General features: G+C 37.4%; 2 long non-coding RNA genes across 2 annotated transcripts; both read left to right on the top strand.

Annotated features, from left to right (window-relative positions):
• The first annotated feature begins 311 nt into the window (after positions 1-311).
• On the top strand, positions 312-2420 carry LOC139134353 (uncharacterized). Its single transcript, XR_011552795.1, has 2 exons — positions 312-655; positions 1827-2420. It is a non-coding gene; the product is annotated as an uncharacterized lncRNA (long non-coding RNA).
• A 12482-nt stretch (positions 2421-14902) lies between these two features.
• LOC139134352 (uncharacterized) lies at positions 14903-15945 on the top strand. The gene is made up of 2 exons (XR_011552794.1): positions 14903-15258; positions 15770-15945. It is a non-coding gene; the product is annotated as an uncharacterized lncRNA (long non-coding RNA).
• Positions 15946-21010: the final 5065 nt, after the last annotated feature.

Genomic DNA, 21010 nt, shown 5'->3' with positions numbered 1-21010 from the left:
GGCGAAAAAAATCGATCCTAATTCGCCACAGTGGCGAAACTGATTTTTGTTTAAAAAATATGGTAAAATAAAGAAAAAACGTGGATTTTTAGTCTTTTGTGTAATCTGCGCTTCTCTCTCGGCGATTCACAAAAACTGTGTCTACTTCCGTATTATGCGTTCTTTCCGTCGTACATATTTGCAATCGAGCCAAGTCTCGCGAGGAGATTTGACGTCATTTAGTCTAGTGTACGACATGCATAAATGGCTCTCGCGAGAATTGAAACTTGACACACGCAATCGAGCCCTCGCGATAAATTTGACGTTATTCAAAGCCGAATTACTACGCGAAATTACTACGCAGATTATGAATATTCATATATGGTATTATAAAAGGCCAGTGACCATCTAATCAGTGTCACTTGCTAACGACGGAGGCTTCTTACAACAGCTGCACTGCCATGGAACCAACCCCTACAGCTTCCACTGCTGCTAAGAATTTTGCCTCAGAGCATGTACAACCACCTGTTGAGCCTGCAACCCGCATGCAAGCAGAGCAACAACCTCCGTCTGCTGATGTGCGACCGCCGCAGTTCCAGTGCCGTCTACAAGTGGTGCTACTCAACATGTAACTACTCCTCCTACTGTGCAAGTAGCGGCAAACCCTGTGCCACAGGTTAGCTCCTCCATTTGTAGTTATGCTTTTTTTTTGTGAGTGGGATACTATTTGATACAGAGAGCGCCGGTATTGCCCTTCTTCACGCTTAGCTTACCTTGTCATTATTATTTCTTTCAAGGTACAAGGTTTGCTTCTGTTCGCGTTTAGCATACTTTTTCTTATTATCATAGCACTTTTCTAATTTATTTCATCGTGTTTCTTGGTTGTCTTTGCATGTAGACATTCCTCACTCCTGTGCTGACCATAACTTCGTTATGCTATGTCGCTCACCTGTTGTCCTTTGCTTTCACACCTTTGTTTGAATTTCACCCCTTTCACACCTTTGCCTTCCTTACGACTACAGCTATTTTTTTTCCTTTCCTATTCCATCCTATTATCTTTCTCCATACTCTCTACTTGTTCTTTGAAGTTTTTTTTGTTAAAATATGGTGGGAGCATATGCATCTAAACTGACTAAGTATAAGCCACTGTAGAGACTTGGGATCACGTAGAGATTTTATGCACGTGTACGTTGCAGATTTGCAAAGTTAGGTAAGGAAGCTCGTGTATTATGCTGTCTACGAAGAGATAGACATTAGGAAGACATGTGAATTCCGGGTGTAGAGGCGCTCTTTATTTATTGTGAAATGAATAAAATCTACTTGGTTTTTCTTATGAGAGATTTGGAGTAGAGCGAGGAGGAGGCTCTTGTAAATGATAATGTTCTACGACGAGGTAGACATTGTAGAGCGATGAGGCTCTTGTAAATGATAATGTTCTACGAAGAGGTAGACATTGTAGAGCGATGAGGCTATTGTAAATGATAATGTTCTACGAAGAGGTAGACATTGTAGAGCGATGAGGCTATTGTAAATGATAATGTTCTACGCAGAGGTAGACATTGTAGAGCGATGAGGCTCTTGTAAATGATAATGTTCTACGAAGAGGTAGACATTGTAGAGCGATGAGGCTATTGTAAATGATAATGTTCTACGCTGAGGTAGACATTGTAGAGCGAGGAGGCTATTGTAAATGATAACGTTCTACGCAGAGGTAGACATTGTAGAGCGAAGAGGCTCTTGTAAATAATGATGTTCTACGAAGAGGTAGACATTGAGAATAAACGGCTATAGAAATAAAGTTAGTGAGATATGACTGTCATTAATGAGATATCGGCTTTATGTTGCAGGTATCTGACAGGAATGCTCTGCACGAGTTACAGCAAAAGGTCGATAAGCTGCAGCAAGCTGCTGACACAGCAAATGTTGAAGAAGCGCTATTGAAATTGATGGATTTAGCCCACATGTCCGCGTCACGGTATCAATTGGTTAACGCCCTTAGAGTGTTGGTAGACAGGGCTACGATTGTCAACCATCCGACGTTGAAGCGATACAGAGCAGTATTGTCTCAGTTCGAGGGGAATGAATTTGGAAGCGATGCTGGAAAACTAATTGTGTTATTGCTCGGAAATAAGGAAGAAGAGGAGATTGCCTCCAAAGTTGGAAAATTTCTAAAACATACCAGACCTACAAGAGACTATCGTCCGTATCCAAATTCTCAACGTCCACGATTTGATTACCGTCAAAGCATGAAATGTTTCGTATGTGGAAAATTGGGTCATTTAGCAAGAAACTGTCCTGATAAAAAATGATCTTTGCAGATGACGGACTGGAACTTATGAACTTCACTTCCCGTAGTTTTGAATCTTGTGTTTGTGATGTTACTTTGCTTAAAAAAAAATTCTGGTTTGTTGTTTATTATGGCATTAAAGTGATCAGTGAGATAGCATGTGTCATTTCATTTACTTCATCCACCCATGATTGTTGGTACTCCTTGACAGGGGGGCCTTCTGAGTGCCCTCCGCCTTTTTAGGCGGCCTGCCATTCGCATGGTCCTGTCCGGGGGTGCCCCCATATCAACATCCATTTCCATTTATACGGAGAGCGAGATATATATATATATGCAAAAAATATATATATATATATATATATATATAAAAGTATGTATATATACATAGTAATGAGAGTTTACATCTGTCAACAAATTGTTCATAATTGGGGAAATGTCTCATCAAGTAAATAACAGCACGGCTATCAGAAAAAAGTTATGGATGGATAACGCTTGGGGGCGCCCCTGGACCGGCTCCACCTAATCTAAACCTGGCCGAGATTTCAGCATTGTCGAAAGGCGAGAACAAAAAATCGGCAAAGCAGTTGTGGTTTCGTAATCCAGACGTATTTATGGCCGGGAAATTCATAAACACCTCGATGAATGCCAGTGGAATGAGATCACAAAACCTTTAGACAATTTAAATCACCCCGAGTATTATCTGCTTGTTTGATTAAGAGCAAAAAACTAGAGAGAAGAAGGTGAAGGGTGTGGATGGATTTATTTTTGGGGTATTGAAGGTATGGGAATATATATGAAGTGGTAGAATGGATGTGATATTTATGACTTATGCGCAATGCAATGGCAAAAAGATATCCCGATCCCATACCTTATAATAATAGGCTATATTAATGAGCGTAGTAATGAGGCTTTAAATATTATATTATTCAAAGCCGAATTACTACGCGAAATTACTACGCAGATTATGAATATTCATATATGGTATTATAAAAGGCCAGTGACCATCTAATCAGTGTCACTTGCTAACGACGGGAGGCGACTTTAATAACAGAGGAACCAGGCATGATAGCAAGAGCAAGACGTCGCATAGTATTGGATGATAGATGTGGTTTTCCCTCCCACCCACCCTCTTGACCTGACATTCGCTCAATGTATAGCCTCAAAAAGATATCCCGATCCCATACCTTATAATAATAGGCTATATTAATGAGCGTAGTAATGAGGCTTTAAATATTATATTATTTTGTCTAGTGTACAGCTAGCCCTGCGTACGATGCTGTGTGTTCTGACAGCTAATCGCCCCGCTCACCACATTTAGCTGTAGCGGAACACACAGCATCGTACGCAGGGCTAGTGTACAGCAGGCATAGGAACGCTCGCTCGCGAGAATTGAAACTTTTGCTATACATAGCAGACATACGCATTTTAATCGAGGCAACAAGGTTCGGTGTTGCAGTTGATTTACATTGCGGTCTAGATGTTCTGTGTTGTGCATTTTAATTCCATGTTGAGGGTCGATTTGCATCGCGGTCCAGTCCTCGTGATCCGGTATTCCCCGTTGTTCCAACGACGCGTTCCGTGTTGCTGTCGATTTGTATCAGGGAGGACTCTACCTCCATGATTTGTATCGCGATCTCTACGTTCCGTGTTGTTGTTCGTTTTAATGGTAGTCTCAACGTTCAGTGTGTTGCTGCTGTTCATGCAGCTGATTTGCATCGCGGTCCCAACCTTCCGTGTTGCTGTTGTAGTTCATTTTAATCACTGTCCCATTTACGTTTAAGTTACTGTCAATTTGCATTGCGGTCCCGACGTTCAGACTAGTGCATTTTATAAGTGGCAGTCACAACGTTCAGTGTTGTGTTCATGCAGTTGATTTGCATTACGGTCCCAACCTTCTGTGTAGCGAGTAGCGAGGCAGGCTCAGCCGAGGGACCGTGGCCGATCGTACGAACCAGCAGAGACAAGCACATTATGGTTCAAACAGTCAACACTGAAAAAGTTTACAGTTGAGCCGTTCATGCTCTTGCTGCTGTCACAGCCACCAAAAGAACAACGTCTAGTGAAGGAGGACACTGTCCTGATCTTGTAAGCGGAAACCCTAGAAGTTACCCCCGTGGGGAGCTTACAGAGGTGTGAAATACTTACTTCCCGTTATGAGATACGGAGTCGGGCAAACTTCGGAAAGCCGAAAAAAGTCGACTGGAGAGGCTCGGGGGACACGCCCACATTGCATTTTTCTTTGCCATATTTCATAATCACGGCATAATCACGCCGCTAAACGAAAAAAGAAATGAATGTAACTGTTTTATAGACCATCAACTGTATTTCTGTGATTTTGCAACATGGGCATTTCACCAGACCTTTAATGCTCTAATTATGGAGTAATATCACTAATTACAAAGTTTATTATATAGCAAATGAACCCTAATTAACTCCACACAATAAATGCTTTACACCACAATTAGATATCTATTGGATCAGTATCTGCAGCAAATTTCATCATATTTGGTGCAGTTATTTCGGAGTTATATGACTAATTACAAAACTTCATAAAATATGCAAATGAGCTATTTATTAACTTGACACTGCTGCTCAGTATAATTAGATATATATCAGATCAATATTTGTTGCAAGTATCATCAAGTTTGGTGCAGGAATTTCAGAGTTATCTCACTAATAACAAAAGTTCATTAAATATGCAAATGAGCAGATAATTGACATAACACTCACAGTATCATCATAATGTTCTGAGATTGTCATCTGTGAAAAGTTTCATGAAATTTTGTGCAGTATTTCTTGATATATGTCTACACTGTCATTACCGTCTCCATAGGGAAACCATTGTATGGAAAAAAAAACAATATTGCATAACTTCATTAATATGCAATTCACACTAACCAAAATCTAATCAGTTCTTGCAAGTAGCATATGGTACCTGTGTACCAAATCTTACTTGAATCTGTTCAGGCGTTTTTGAGTTATCGTGTTAACAGACAGACAGACAGACACACACACACACTAACACACACACACACACGGACAGACAGACAGACATCGCTATAACATTAGCCCACGTGTTCACAAGTGAGCTAAAAATTAACCATAGCAAGAAGAAAAATCGTGTGTTGAGCCCAAGACACCTCTACCCCCGCCCCGCCTCTCGGGATTGACATTTTGTGTAGCCCCTATGGTTAAAGTCAAGTGGCTACGCAGATCAAATTGAATATTTCAAGACCAACCAATTGGTGCGCAAGAGCAATAACAGGAGACGTAACATCACGTTGTTCAGCCCCCCCCCTTTCCAGCAAGAGTTATATGAGTTATGATACGCAAACGATGATAGTAAATGTTTGCGAAAGCACTCTCCGCGACTGAGCTTAGGCGACAACCAGACGAGATGTGTGCCCGCTTGACATTATATAAATGCAAACCGTGCGCGATCATCGCGTCTCGCTGTCCCCAAATTTGATCAAAGCAGATATGCAGCATGGCGTCGGAAGGAAACAACTCTATTTATTTTCATTCAAATTTGCTCCACGAGTCTGTGAAAAAAAATGATTCAGAGGGTCCATCGAAAGGCACAATCGGGCAACCCAACATGGAGAACATGGAGAGGTGCAGCGAAATTGAACCCATGCCGGAATCCACGACGTATAACCACAGGGAATAGAGTAATCTTCTTGTTGTTGTTGTTGTTGTTGTTGTTGTTGTTGTTGTTGTTATTATTGTTGTTGTTGTTGATGGTGTGATGATGATGATGACGATAATTAAAAAATATTAAAAAACGACGTAGGTCGCCCAACGTCACTCCCGTCCTATTATACAACCGGTTTGTATAATAGGACGGGAGTGACGTTGGGCGACCTACGTCGTTTTTTGGTCACGATTACAGTTTTCTTTTACAATTATCTACAACATCGACAAACAACAGCAAGGAATGACACATTGTTTTTTAATATTTTTTATTATCGTCATCATCATCATCACCATCAACAACAACAACAATAACAACAACAACAACAACAACAACAACAAGATTACTCAATTCCCTGTGGTATAACAACAGGGGATCACCGCCACAGTGAAGCCGTGAGGCGTGACGATAATGCGCCGGTCGGCAACGGTCGGCAACGGTCGGCAACACACATGCCCGTGACCGTGGATTCTATCTAGTACATAAAACTAATCAATGAAAAAAAAATACCCATTCAAATAAACAGTTGGTTCTAAAAATCACTTCTAGCTCATTGTTTTAAATCTAGAAAATGCGTCGGCATTGCTCTGAGAATAAATTGATTTATTGAGAAGATCATACTCGTAGTGACATTGGCAGCCAGCGCGGCGGCGGAAAACTAGCTGCAGATGCAGTCTCATGAATTCGAATCGTCTATCAAAATCACATCCTTTCGGCGCTTTTCTCTCACAAATTCAGCCAAATCGAAGTTTTTCACACATAAACTAAGTGTATTGTTGGAATCAAGTATACCTTTCCAATGGGCTTTCTTCGGGAAAAAATATTCCATGGGCAAGGTGCCAGTGGCCGACGCCACATTTTTTTTAACGCCACCGTTAACCAGATATGAACTGAAAATGCTCACGTGTTTCATTATTATTGCAGTTATGTGTAAATTTGAACCTTTGGCACATGTTTGCAACTTCATTGAAAGTATTATGATCAACATAATGAACAATATTCACCGCCGATTAACTCTAAAAGATCATGAAGTATACAAATACGTAATTAGCTAGAATAAAAATACCTTCTGTGACTGCTGTCATATCTCCACTTTTTATAGCAAGTGTAATTACCTTTAGCCAAGTCCTTCAAGCCAAATATGCCAAACTGTGAAAGCTCATTAGATATGCAAATTATAAATTAGCTGACATGAAAATGTGAAATGACTTTCAATATCGTTTTAACCTGGTATAATCATCAATGTACACAGCATGTTTTGCCAACTTTGATCAAGTAAATCCCAGTATATATCCCTAATCGTAAAAGATCATTGAAAAATGCAAATTAGGAATTGATTGAAGGAAAAATGCTTAATGACTTTCAATAATGTTGTATCATAGTATCTTCAATGTATATAGCAAGTTTCATCAACTTTGGTCCAGTCAATTCAGATATATATCCCTAATTAGCAAAGTTCATTAAATATGTAAATTAGGAATTGGCTGAAGTAAAAATGCTTAATGATTTTCAATAATGTTGTATCATAATATCTCCAATACATGTAGCAAGTTTTGTCAACTTTGGTCAAGTCAATTCAGATATATATCCCTAATTAGGAAAGTTCATTAAATATGCAAATTAGGAATTGGCTGAAGAGAAAATGCTAAATGACTTTTAATAATATTGTATCATAGTATCTTCAATACATGTAGCAAGTTTGGTCAATTTTGATCATGTTAAATCAGATATATATCCCTAATTAGGGAAGTTCATTAAATATGCAAATTAGCAACTATCTTTCATGTCACCCCTTAATGCTTCCCACCGCTGATATATCTTGGTGTGATCAACATTTGCCTACGTATTACTCTTTTAAGATAACAATGGAAGGATAGCTGATGGCAGGCAGAATAGCTGGCAGAGTAGCTGCCATATATCATCCCCTGCCAGCTGTCCTAACATAGCTACCATGTTATACCATTATTGCCACCTATTCTACCAGTGTCATAAGTCTCCCTACAATTTACTCATTTAAGACTGCAATGGAAGGATAGATGGCAGGCGGAATAGGTGGCAGAGTAGCTGCCATCTATCCTCCCATGCCGCCTATTTTTCCGTTGCAACCTATTCTACCATTGCCGCCTATTCTACCTTACCGGTGCTATATATCCGCCCATGATTTAGTCATTTAAGACTGCCATGGAAGAATAGATGGCAGGTGGAATAGCTGGCAGAGTAGCTGCCATCTATCCTCCCCTGCCACCTATCTTTCCATTGCCACCTATTCTTATATACCAGTGTCATATGTCTCCCTTCAATTTACTCATTTAAGACTGCCATGGAAGGATAGATGGCAGGTGGAATGGCTGGCACACTGTCTGCCATCTATCCTCCCTTGCCACCTATCTTTTTCATTGCCACCTATTGCCACCTATTCTACCAGTGCTATATCTCCCTACAATATACGCATATATGACTGCAATGTTGAAGCACCTAATTTCATTGATCATTATCACAAAGGATCTGTGAAATGGTGATAAAACACCGTTTTCACGTACATACAGTACAGCCATACAGTCGCAATGGAATGATAGATTGAATGGGGTCCTACATTTGCATAAAATTGCTCTAACACTCATATTTATATATTCAAATGACAAATGTCAGGATAGATGGCAGCAGGATAGATAGCAATCAGCTTGTCGATCTTTACGCTGATCCCCAGTGTTTACCCTCCTATTATGCGATTTGATTATACTCAAGTTCACATATTTTTTGCTCACGTGTTTACACACGTGAGCATATGTCGCAGCGATGTCTGTCTGTCTGTCTGTCTGTCTGTCTGTCTGTCTGTCTGTCTGTCCGTCTGTCTGTCTGTGTGTCTGTCTGTCTGTCTGTTGGTCCGATATCTCAAAAACGGCTTATCAGATCAGAATCAAATCTGGTACATATATTCAATTAGCAAATGGCAAGAACTGATTAGTTTTTGGTGGGTGTGGCTTGCATACTTTTTGCTCATTTGCATAATTAATGATTTTAGAAAAAAACCGATATACATTAAAAACGACTACACACAATTTGATGAGATTTGCTACAAATGTTGATCACACCAAGATATATCAGCAGTGGGAACCACTAACGGGTGACATGAAAGATAAATGCTATCTGCATATTTAATGAACTTCCTAACTAGGGATATATGTCTGATTTGACTCGATCAAAATTAACCAAACTTGGTTTGTATATTAAAGATACTATGATTTAACATTATTGTAAAGTCATTTAGCGTTTTAACTTCAGCCAATTCCTAATTTGCATATTTCATGAACTTTGATAATTAGGGATATATATTTGAAATGACTGGACCAAAGTTGATGAAACTTGCTACATGTATTGAAGCCACTATGATACACTTTTTTTGAAAGTCATTAAGCATTTTTACTTCAGCCAATTCCGAAGTGGCATATTTAATGAACTTTCCCAATTAGGGATATATATCTGAATTAACTTGATTGTAGTCGTTGAAACTTGCTATATACATCAAAGATACTGTGATATTAACATTATTAAAAGTCAAAAGACATTTTTACTTCAGCCAAAACCTAATTTGAATATTAAATGAATTTTCATAATTAGGGATATTTATCTGAATTGACTTGATCAAAATTGATGAAACTTGCTATGTACATTAAAGATACTATGATACAACAACATTGAAAGTCATTAAGCATTTTCTCTTCAGTCAATTCCTAATTTGCATATTTAATGAACTTTCCTAATTAGATATATATATATGAATTGACTTGACCAAAGTTGACAAAATTTGCTACACATATTGCAGATACCATGATACAACTTTAGTGACAATCATTAAGCATTTTTACTTAAGGTAGCGGTAAAGGCTAGAGCGTCAGTTATAAACTTCAATAAAACTATTAAAATATGAAAGTAGTCAACATTCTCTGTGGAATAAAAAAAACTAGACATTTGGGGTCATAAGCATTGCAGAGTTATCGCCCATTGAAACTTCCGAAAAACTGACCAAATAAGAGGAAGCTGGGGAGTCCTTAGTGTATTAACTATGGTAGAGGTCCCCTAGCTTTTAAAAAAATGTTTGAAAAGGGAAAGTCATTTTTTACTGTTTTTTAGGAAAGTTTGACTAGGCAGTGCTGCATTCAGAATGCGTGACTGCTATTGTAAATGCATTTTTAGATTTTTGAGTGTCAAAGAGGTGTCAAAAGTGAGATTAACCAAAAAGACTGCTCTTTGACTTCAAAAGAGGGGTGCAAATATGGCTTGTTTTCAACAATTTTGACAGAATAACAGTTTTCCTACATAATTTTATACCAATTAAATCCAACCTTTGAAATGAGATATGGACATGGAATTTTTACAGCCTATTAACAAGGTTGCAGATAAGATTTGCACGGCACAACTTTCCTGTATTTGAAGTACTTTTTGAAAAATCATATTTGAAATTTGAAAGAATTTTTAATAATTTTTTGATATGTAAACCCATGTAAAATCATAAAAACAAATTTTATTTACAAATCGTGCCGTACAAATCTTACAATTAATAGTGTCAACATATTTATAACTAATTTGGTAATATTAATTTATTATTAAATTCAAAGATGTAAAAAATATGAAAAATTAAATTTTAATATTGATGAGTGTCATATTTCAAAATCATGGCTACAAATATACAATTTTTATTCTTTGGAGAAAGTATTAACTAAGGGAGTTATCCTGAAAATTTGAACTAAATATCTTGATTCTAACACTTGAAACTTGACATTAACTCTGAGAAAAGAATTGGTGCAAAAATAGCCTTTACCGCTACCTTAAGCCAATTCTTAATTTACATATTTAATGAACTTTGCTTCTTAGGGATATATACTTGATCAAAGTTGGCAAAACATGCTATGTACATTGATGATTATACCAGGTACTAGGTTAAAATAATATCGAAAGTCATTTCACATTTTCATGTCAGCTAATTTACAATTTGCATATCTAATGAGCTTTCACAGCTCAGCAAATATGGCTTAAATGACTTGGCCAAAGGTAATTACACTTGCTATATAAAGTGGTGATACAATAAGAGCAGTCAAATAACTTTAATATTTTTATTTCAGCTAATTACATATTTGTATACTTCATGACCTTTGAGAATTAATCAGCGGTGATTATTGTTCATTATGTTGATCATAATACTTTCAATGAAGTTGCAAACATGTGGCAAAGGTTCAAATTTACACATAACTTCAATATGTAATGAAACACGTGAGCATTTTCAGTTCATATCTGGTTCATACAGCTATAACTCATTACTCGCGTGCGCATGCGTGCAGCGAGGTTATGGTTTAGGCGTTTCTGTGTGTGTGTCTGTCTGTTAGCACGATATCTCAAAAACGGCTTGACAGATTCCGATCACATTTCGCACACAATTGTTCTTCAAATTTGCAAGAACTGATTAGTTTTTGGTGGTTGTGCTTTGCGAATTTATCAAGTTATGAGTAAAAGAAAATTTGTGGCCTGTATAAGTCTATGGGAGGCTAAATAAGTATGTTTGAGGGCGCCTTACTAAAACATTTTACACAAAGTGATTTCTGAATTCAGTCACTCGGCCGCGCTGATCGCTAATCTTGAGTTTTGACTGTTGATGTCGTCGTGTCGCAGTTGACTTTAAGAATCGTGTGGGTTACTCTGGACATAGCGAACCAAAAGCTAGATTATCGAAGGTAAGCGTCATAATATTTGATCAATGCATTTTTCTCTGAAAATGAGATGTAGAGTGACACTTTTCAATCTTGTGTGGTGTGTCAGCGAATTTATATTCCGGCATGGTTCCGCTGAGATGAGCATAATATTATGGCGACGTATTGACAGTCTGTGTCTTTTAAGTTGCTTTTCAAGATTGTATTAGCTACAGAACCAACAATGACAAATTTTTCATTAGATTTCCATGTTGGCATTGATGTTAAATCAGCAGCAGTAGGCTAGCTCCTGCGTACAATAGGTCTGCGTTTCCCGGCGGTACGGTGGTAGGCCGACGGCTTGTACCACACTGTCACTCGGCTGAAGCTAGCAGCCAAAACCTAGCAGCCAAAACTATGGTGTGGAAGCTAGCAGCCAAAACTTGCAAGCCACTTTCCTCCTATATTTTGAAGTCAAGTGGACATCATTCTAACATACAAGGTTCTTTATACATGTATCAACACAAACACATCATTTACTAATTAATTTCTTTGCATAAATTATCTCCATTCTAATTAGCACCTGGTATCCCAGCTAGCCTATGGCTATAAAGCACAATGCATTGTCTGCTGGAATAAAAAAAAGAGTGTGCACCCATTACACCTAGCATGTCTTACACATATACATCCATACTAACAAACTACACTTGTCTCATTTCTTAATTAATTTTTTTGCATAAATTATCTCCATTCTAATTAGCATCTATATGCTAGCCTATGGCTATAAAGCACAATGCATTGTCTGCTGGAATGAAAGAAAGAGTGTGCACCCATTACACCTAGCATGTCTTACACATATACATCCATACTAACAAACTTCACTACTCTCATTTCTTAATTAATTTTTTTGCATAAAGTATCTCCATTCTAATTAGCATCTATACGCTAGCCTATAGCTATAAAGCACAATGCGTTGTCTGCTTGAATAAAAGAAAGAGTGTGCATCCATTTCATCTAGCATGTCTTACACATATACACCCATTCTAACAAACTACACTTGTCTCATTTCTTAATTAATTTCTTTGCATAAATTATCTCTGTTTTAATTATCACCTATAGCCAATGGCCACAAGAATATAGTGTCTGCATCAATGAAAGAAAGAGTGTGCATCCATTTAACCTAGCATGTCTTACACATATACATCCAAATAACAAACCACACTTGTCTCATTTCTTAATTAATTTCTTTGCATAAATTATCTCTCCTTTAATTATTACCTATATGCTAGCCTATGGCCATACAGCAGAATATAGTGTCTGCATGGTCTGCTTGAATAAAAGAAAGAGTGTGCATCCATTTCATCTAGCATGTTGGCACATATACACACATTCTAACAAACTACACTTGTCTCATTTCTAAATTAATTTCTCTGCATAAATTATCTCAGCTTTAATTATCACCTATATGCTAACCTATGGCCATAGAGCAGAATATAGTGTCTGCTGGAATGAAAGAATGAGTGTGCATCCATTACACCTAGCATGTCTTACTCATATACATCCATACTAACAAACTTCACTGCTCTCATTTCTTAATTATTTCTTCGCATAAATTATCTAAGCTTTAATTATCACCTATATGCTAACCTATGGCCATAGAGCAGAATATAGTGTCTGCCTGAATAAAAGAAAGAGTGTGCATCCATTACACCTAGCATGTCTTACTCATATACATCCATACTAACAAACTTCACTGCTCTCATTTCTTAATTAATTTCTTTGCATAAATTATCTCCAATTCAATAACATCCCTTATGAAAATGAAACTGTGCGGCAGCTCTGCTGTAGACTAGCGGCAGCTCTGCCGTAGAGTTGCTGCACTAGTGCTGCACAGGAAAGCTGTGCAAGAGAGGCTGTGCAGGAAAATGCAGCTAGCTGCACTGTTTCTGCACAGTGTTAATCTGAGCAGAAACTGTGCAGCAGGAGACAAAACTGTGCAGCTTCTGTGCAATAATCTCCATACTGTACACCTTGTGTGCGGCAAATGTAAAATGTGTACAGCTTGTGTACAACAGACCTTGAAGTGTGCAGCTTGTGTGCAGCAGGCCATCAAAGTGTGCAGCTTGTGTGCCAGAAATGACATTACATGTACAGATTGTTGTTGGTTATTGCTGCAAATATGGAGCAACACATGATGGGCACATTGCCGACTATTTCATTACCGTGTACCATTGCACTTCGTGACCAGTCATATTTAAGAAAACAAAACTGACCTGTCATTTATATTTTGCATTCATTTATTTTTATAACAGACAATCCAATTTTAAAATTATAAAAACTGTTAAATAATGGACAGCTTTTAAAGCACAGTTCAGCTGGTGAAAGCGACACAGGCCTAAACTCAACAACATTGCAGGATGATGGATATAAAGAGTACATCTGTATTATACAGCAGTGACATGTAACATCATTACATGAGTACCCCCTTCGACGATCTGGTTTGGTAAATCAAGGTTCAATCGACAACTGAATTTTTAGGAAAACAAATTTTTAAAACAGGGACTTGTCTGACTTGCAAGTTAAACTCTGTATTTTCTGCGAGTGATACCAAAATGCACTGAAACAGTTTCGAACGAAATCTATGATGGTCTGTAACTTGTGTAAGGACGCGTCGTAGACTTTTGTTACTGCAAATTTGTACCTTAAAAATATCGACAGATTAGAACTTTTCATTGTAGAAACAAACAAATAAACTTAAATGTCGCAGGACCCGCTACTAGTACCTTGGCTCCAAGCAGGGCCGTGGACGTGCTCAGACTTCACGCTATAGCAGTGTATACAGTGTACGTACAGCGCCCAGCACTGGAAGCTAAGTCTGTGTCCTGTCATCGCTAACAAAATCTTGCTTTCTGTTATGACTGGATTGATATTCAATGCTTTTGTCCATGTTTTCAGCGTTAGATAATTGCCGAGCACAATTTTGGGGTGTTTCACACCCCATCCCGACCGCTGTACGAAAATCCAATACGCTGCTTCGCCAACGTCCAGCGCTGAGCTGCAGCCGACATGTTTACACTCTGAGGTCACGGTTCATCCAGTTCAGTTCGCGCATTGATATTGAATCTTCGTGTTGAAAGAAATTTTACTCTATTTTGAGTCTTTCTATGATGAAAATAACCAGTTTCATTATACTTGTAAATTGGGTGCTCTATCAAGTATAAAACATAACGGATTGTGAATAATGTAGAGTCAATTCCAACGTTTAAAAACGGGACTACATTATAAATCGCGTAATGATTTATAGATCGCACTTCCTTTAACGTCATGAGGCTTGATCGGCGCGAAGTTAGATTTTGGTACCATCGGCTGTGTACTTGTTGTTAGGGAGTTATCTAGTGGACAATTTCGTGATCTTTCTATGGAATCGCCAGGCAAATGATATCACAGTGTTGGAAAAACGTGTATACAGCACCAGAGATAGACGGGTTTCAAAATTTGTGAACGCGAATAGCAGTAAAAATGCTATGTTTTCTAAGTATGTACACGGTTCCGAGAGACCTGCAACCGGAACCGGGATCGAATCATCCAGCCTCTGGGAGCAATTCTCAAATGTACCGGTAAGTCAATGTACCGTCCGTCTGTTCATCGCTATAATGTTCTGTAATCGTTGCATTGCTATGTTTAGCTACAGATAAATTTTCGTTGAGTAGGCCTACTGATTCATACTGAATTCACTTTCGTTTCACAACAGTTACAGTAAGTGCTGAGATTTTTGCAGATTGTCGCCCGTCGCCGCCGTTGGTATGTAAACAACATACGGCGAGCGGTTTCTAGTCAATTGGACCCTATGCATATGCCGATTGGACCCAAGTCAATTGGACCCGTGATTGATCGCGAGGTTTTACCAAATTATGAAGTCATACAATATATTCGGTTGTCCGCTGTTTGACATTTAATCATTATTAATTTAATAATCATAAATGTATATGCATTTTTTGCTTCAAGTTTTCAACTTTTTTGTCTCTTTTCAAATAATTATTGATGTCTTTCATCAAATTGCGATGTTTAAATATGTGGTCACAAACGGTAAAGACTTATACTCTTCCCTGAACGATTTGTATTTTTCAGAATGCATAGTGAGGAAGGGACAAGAAATTCAGAGAACAGAAAGCCAAATAGCTGCCTATGACAGTAATGTAAATGTTACATGAAACTTCTCGAGTCAAAAGAAATTATATTGAAGATACTTGTGGCATGAAATGAACATGGCATTTAAAATAAATCGTACCACAATTTGAATTTAATCTTTTTTCCTCTATGTCTTTTTATTTAACAATAACGCTGACCATTTTTTCTTGTGAAACTGGTATTTCAGAGCTTAGTTGGATCATAAAACACATATTGTGCTTTCCACAGTCTGTCAGGTTTTCAACGGTGTCACTAACATTGGCCATGTTTACACAAGCGATTTTACAACTTCTGTGTACATATCTGAGCTGAACGTATTATATCGTTGGAAAAGATAAAACGTTGAAACTTATGGTACAATACAAGAAATTTTGCTGTCACTTAATTGTGTTGCTTCTTTGGTTTTCAGTATCTCTCGTCTATTTAATAATGTATTTCGTTTTCTTACTGTTGCTGAAATTGGTAAAAGTTTATCCCAGAGCTGACTGCTGTGGAATTATGCCAACTTATGAAGGAAATTTTGCATTTTGTAGTTTGCGGCAAATCTGCAGTAACATGCAAAATAATTTGCCGCAAATTTTACCTACTCCTGGTAGCTGTCCTGCAAGATGCCACAATTTTCTGTGAAGTTCCTGCACAGTCTTTCAGGTACCCTGTAGTTCAAGGGGCTATTGTGCAAACACAGGCTTCCACATTTCCAACACAAAGTTACTGCAGTTACTGTTTTCAGCATTTCTTGCATTATATATTTGCTCAGTGCAGCTAATGTGTATAATGCGAAAGAATCACCTTACAGCAAAGCTGCTGCAACTTGTTGTATTGTTGCACAGTTCCTGCACAAAGCTACCGCACAGTTACTGTTTTCATTGCTTCTTGCACCTGTGCAGCAGCAACTAATTTGCATGAGAAAAATCGCCTTACAGCAGAGCTGCCGCAACCTGCTGTATATTGCTGCACAGTTCCTGCACAAAGCTGCCGCACAGTTACTGTTTTTATCATTTCTTGTGCCTGTGCGGCAGCAGCTAATTTGCATGCGAAAAAGTCGCCTTACAGTTGAGTTACAGTAATTGTCTGTTGCACTAGTGCCGCACCTGTGCAGGAACACTGTGCAGCAGGCTAAAAATTTTCATAAGGGATATAAATGCCAACCTATGGCTATACAGCACAATGCATTGTCTGCTGGAATGAAAGAAAGAGTGTGCATCCATTACACCTAGCATGTCTTACACATATACATCCATACTAACAAACTACACTTGTCTCATTTCTTAATTAATTTCTTTGCATAAATTATCTCTGCGTTAATTATTACCTCAATATGCTAACCTATGGCCATAGAGCAGAATATAGTGTTTGCCTGAATAAAAGAAAGAGTGTGCATCCATTACACCTAGCATGTCTTACACATATACATCCATACTAACAAACTTCACTGCTCTCATTTCTTAATTAATTTCTTTGCATAAATTATCTCCAATTAATTATCACCTATATGCTAGCCTATGGCCATAGAGCACAATGCATTGTCTGCTGGAATGAAAGAAAGAGTGTGCATCCATTTCACCTAGCATGTCTTACACATATACATCCATACTAACAAACTACACTTGTCTCATTTCTTAATTAATTTCTTTGCATAAATTATCTCAGCTTTAATTATCACCTATATGCTAACCTATGGCCATAGAGCAGAATATAGTGTCTGCTGGAATAAAAGAAAGAGTGTGCATCCATTTCACCTAGCATGTCTTACTCATATACATCCATACTAACAATATTCACTGCTCTCATTTCTTAATTAATTTCATTGCATAAATTATCTCAAATTAATAAACATATATATGCCAATTAACCTATGGCTATACAGCACAATGCATTGCCTACTGGAATAAAAGAAAGAGTGTGCATCCATTACACCTAGCATGTCTTACTCATATACATCCATACTAACAAACTTCACTACTCTCATTTCTTAATTAATTTCTTTGCATAAATTATCTCCAATTAATTAACATATATATGCTAACCTTTGGCCATAAAGCAGAGTATAGTGTCTGCCTGAATGAAAGAAAGAGTGTGCATCCATTACACCTAGCATGTCTTACACATATACATCCATACTAACAAACTATACTTGTCTCATTTCTTAATTAATTTCTTTGCATAAATTATCTCAGCTTTAATTATCACCTATATTCTAGCCTATGGCCATAGACCAGAATGCATTGTCTCCTGGAGTCAAAGAAAGAGTGTGCATCCATTTCACCTAGCATGTCTTGCACATATACATCCATACTAACAAACTACACTTCTCTCATTTCTTAATTAATTTCTTTGCATAAATTATCTCAGCTTTAATTATCACCTATATGCTAGCCTATGGCCATAGACCAGAATGCATTGTCTGCTGGAATCAAGAAAAGAGTGTGCATGCATTACACCTAGCATGTCTTACACATATACATCCATACTAACAAACTACACTGCTTTCATTTCTTAATTAATTTCTTTGCATAAATTATCTCCAATTAATTAACATAAATATGCCAACCTATGGCTATACAGCACAATGCATTGTCTGCTGGAATGAAAGAAAGAGTGTGCATCCATTACACCTAGCATGTCTTACACATATACATCCATACTAACAAACTACACTGCTCTCATTTCTTAATTAATTTCTTTGCATAAATTATCTCTGCTTTAATTATCACCTATATGCTAGCCTATGGCCATATGATAGACCAGAATGCATTGTCTGCTGGAATCAAGAAAAGAGTGTGCATCCATTACACCTAGCATGTCTTACACATATACATCCATACTAACAAACTACACTGCTTTCATTTCTTAATTAATTTCTTTGCATAAATTATCTCCAATTAATTAACATAAATATGCCAACCTATGGCTATACAGCACAATGCATTGTCTGCTGGAATGAAAGAAAGAGTGTGCATCCATTACACCTAGCATGTCTTACTCATATACATCCATACTAACAAACTTCACTGCTCTCATTTCTTAATTAATTTCTTTGCATAAATTATCTCAGCTTTAATTATCACCTATATGCTAACCTATGGCCATAGAGCAGAATATAGTGTCTGCCTGAATGAAAGAAAGAGTGTGCATCCATTTCACCTAGCATGTCTTACTCATATACATCCATACTAACAAACTTCATTACTCTCATTCTTAATTAATTTATTTGCATAAATTATCTCAGCTTTTTAAGCTAACCTATGGCCATAGAGCAGAATATAGTGTCTGCCTGAATGAAAGAAAGTGTGCATCCATTTCACCTAGCATGTCTTACACATATACATCCATACTAACAAACTACATTTGTCTCATTTCTTAATTTATTTCTTTGTATAAATTATCTCAGCTTTAATTATGACCTATATGCTAGCCTATGGCCATAGACCAGAATGCATTGTCTCCTGGAGTCAAAGAAAGAGTGTGCATCCATTTCACCTAGCATGTCTTACACATATACATCCATACTAACAAACTACACTTGTCTCATTTCTTAATTAATTTCTTTGCATATATTATCTCCAATTAATTAACATATATATGCCAACCTATGGCTATATAGCACAATTCATTGTCTACTGGAATGAAAGAAAGAGTGTGCACCCATTACACCTAGCATGTCTTACTCATATACATCCATACTAACAAACTTCACTGCTCTCATTTCTTAATTAATTTCTTTGCATAAATTATCTCAGCTTTAATTATCACCTATATGCTAGCCTATGGCCATAGAGCAGAATGCATTGTCTGCTGGAATGAAAGAAAGAGTGTGCATTTATTACACCTAGCATGTCTTACACATATACATCCATACTAACAAACTACACTTGTCTCATTTCTTAATTAATTTCTTTGCATAAATTATCTCCAATTAATTAACATATATATGCTAACCTATGGCTATACAGCAGAGTGCATTGTCTGCTGGAATGAAAGAAAGAGTGTGCATCTATTTCACCTAGCCTGTCTTACACATAGACATCCATATTAAGAACTATGACTTGTCTCATTTCTTAATTATTTCCCTTGCATAAATAGTCCCTAATTTAATTATCACCTATATGCTGGCCTGTGAATACAAGAGAATTCATTGTCTGCTGGAAAGAAAGAAAGAGAGTGCATCCATTTCACCTGCCAATGTCTTACAGATATACATCCATACTAACAAATAAGGCTTCTTGCATTTCTTAATTAATTTCTTGACATAAATTATCTCCATTAACTACCACATAATCGCTAGCCTATGGCTATACATAGTATGCAGTGTCTGCTGGAAAGATAGAGTGTGCATCCTTTTCACTTAGCCTGTCCTGTGTCTTTAGATCTATACAAACAAACTTCACAGCAGACTATGCACTCTGTTCTACAGCCATAAACTAGCATATACGTCCCAATTATAATTGAGATAATTTATGCAAAGAAATTATTTAAGAAATGGAAGAAGAGTAGTCTGTTAGTATAGATGTCTATGTATAAGACTGGGTAGGTGAAATGGATGCACATTCTTTCTTTCATTCCAGCAGACCATGCATTCTGTTTCAAGCCAGTATACAGATGCTAATTACAATGAAGATAATTTATGCAAAAAAAATAATTAAAGAGTTGAGGTATATGAAGTCTGTAAGTATTGATGTACGTGCAGAAAACAGGGCAGGTGAAATGGATGCACACTCTTTCTTTTGTACCAGCAGACCATGCATTCACTTCTACAGCAATTAGCCAGCATGCAAATGCTCATTATAATAGAGATAATTTATGCAAAGAAATTAATTAAGAAGTGGGACAAGCGCAGTTTGCTAGTATCGATGGATATGTGTAAGACATGGTAGGTGACATGGGTGCACAGTCTTTCTTTCATTACAGCAGGCAATGCATTGTGCTTTATAGCCATAGGCTAGCATATAGATGCTAATTAGAATGGAGATAATTTATGCAAAGATATTAACTTTGAAATGAGACAAGTGTGGTTTGTTAGTATGGATGTATATGTGCAAGACATGCTAGGTGTAATGGGTGCACACTCACTCTTTCATTTCAGCAGACATTGCACTGTGTTGTATAGCCATATATAAGGCTAGCATAAGCAGTCTAATAGAATGGAGATAATTTATGCAAAGAAATTAATTAAGAAATGAG

This window comes from Ptychodera flava, chromosome 6 (assembly GCF_041260155.1).
Source record: "Ptychodera flava strain L36383 chromosome 6, AS_Pfla_20210202, whole genome shotgun sequence".
Lineage (NCBI taxonomy): Eukaryota > Metazoa > Hemichordata > Enteropneusta > Ptychoderidae > Ptychodera > Ptychodera flava.
Note: the sequence above shows the minus strand (reverse complement) of the source record. Positions and strands in the feature narration are given on the sequence as shown.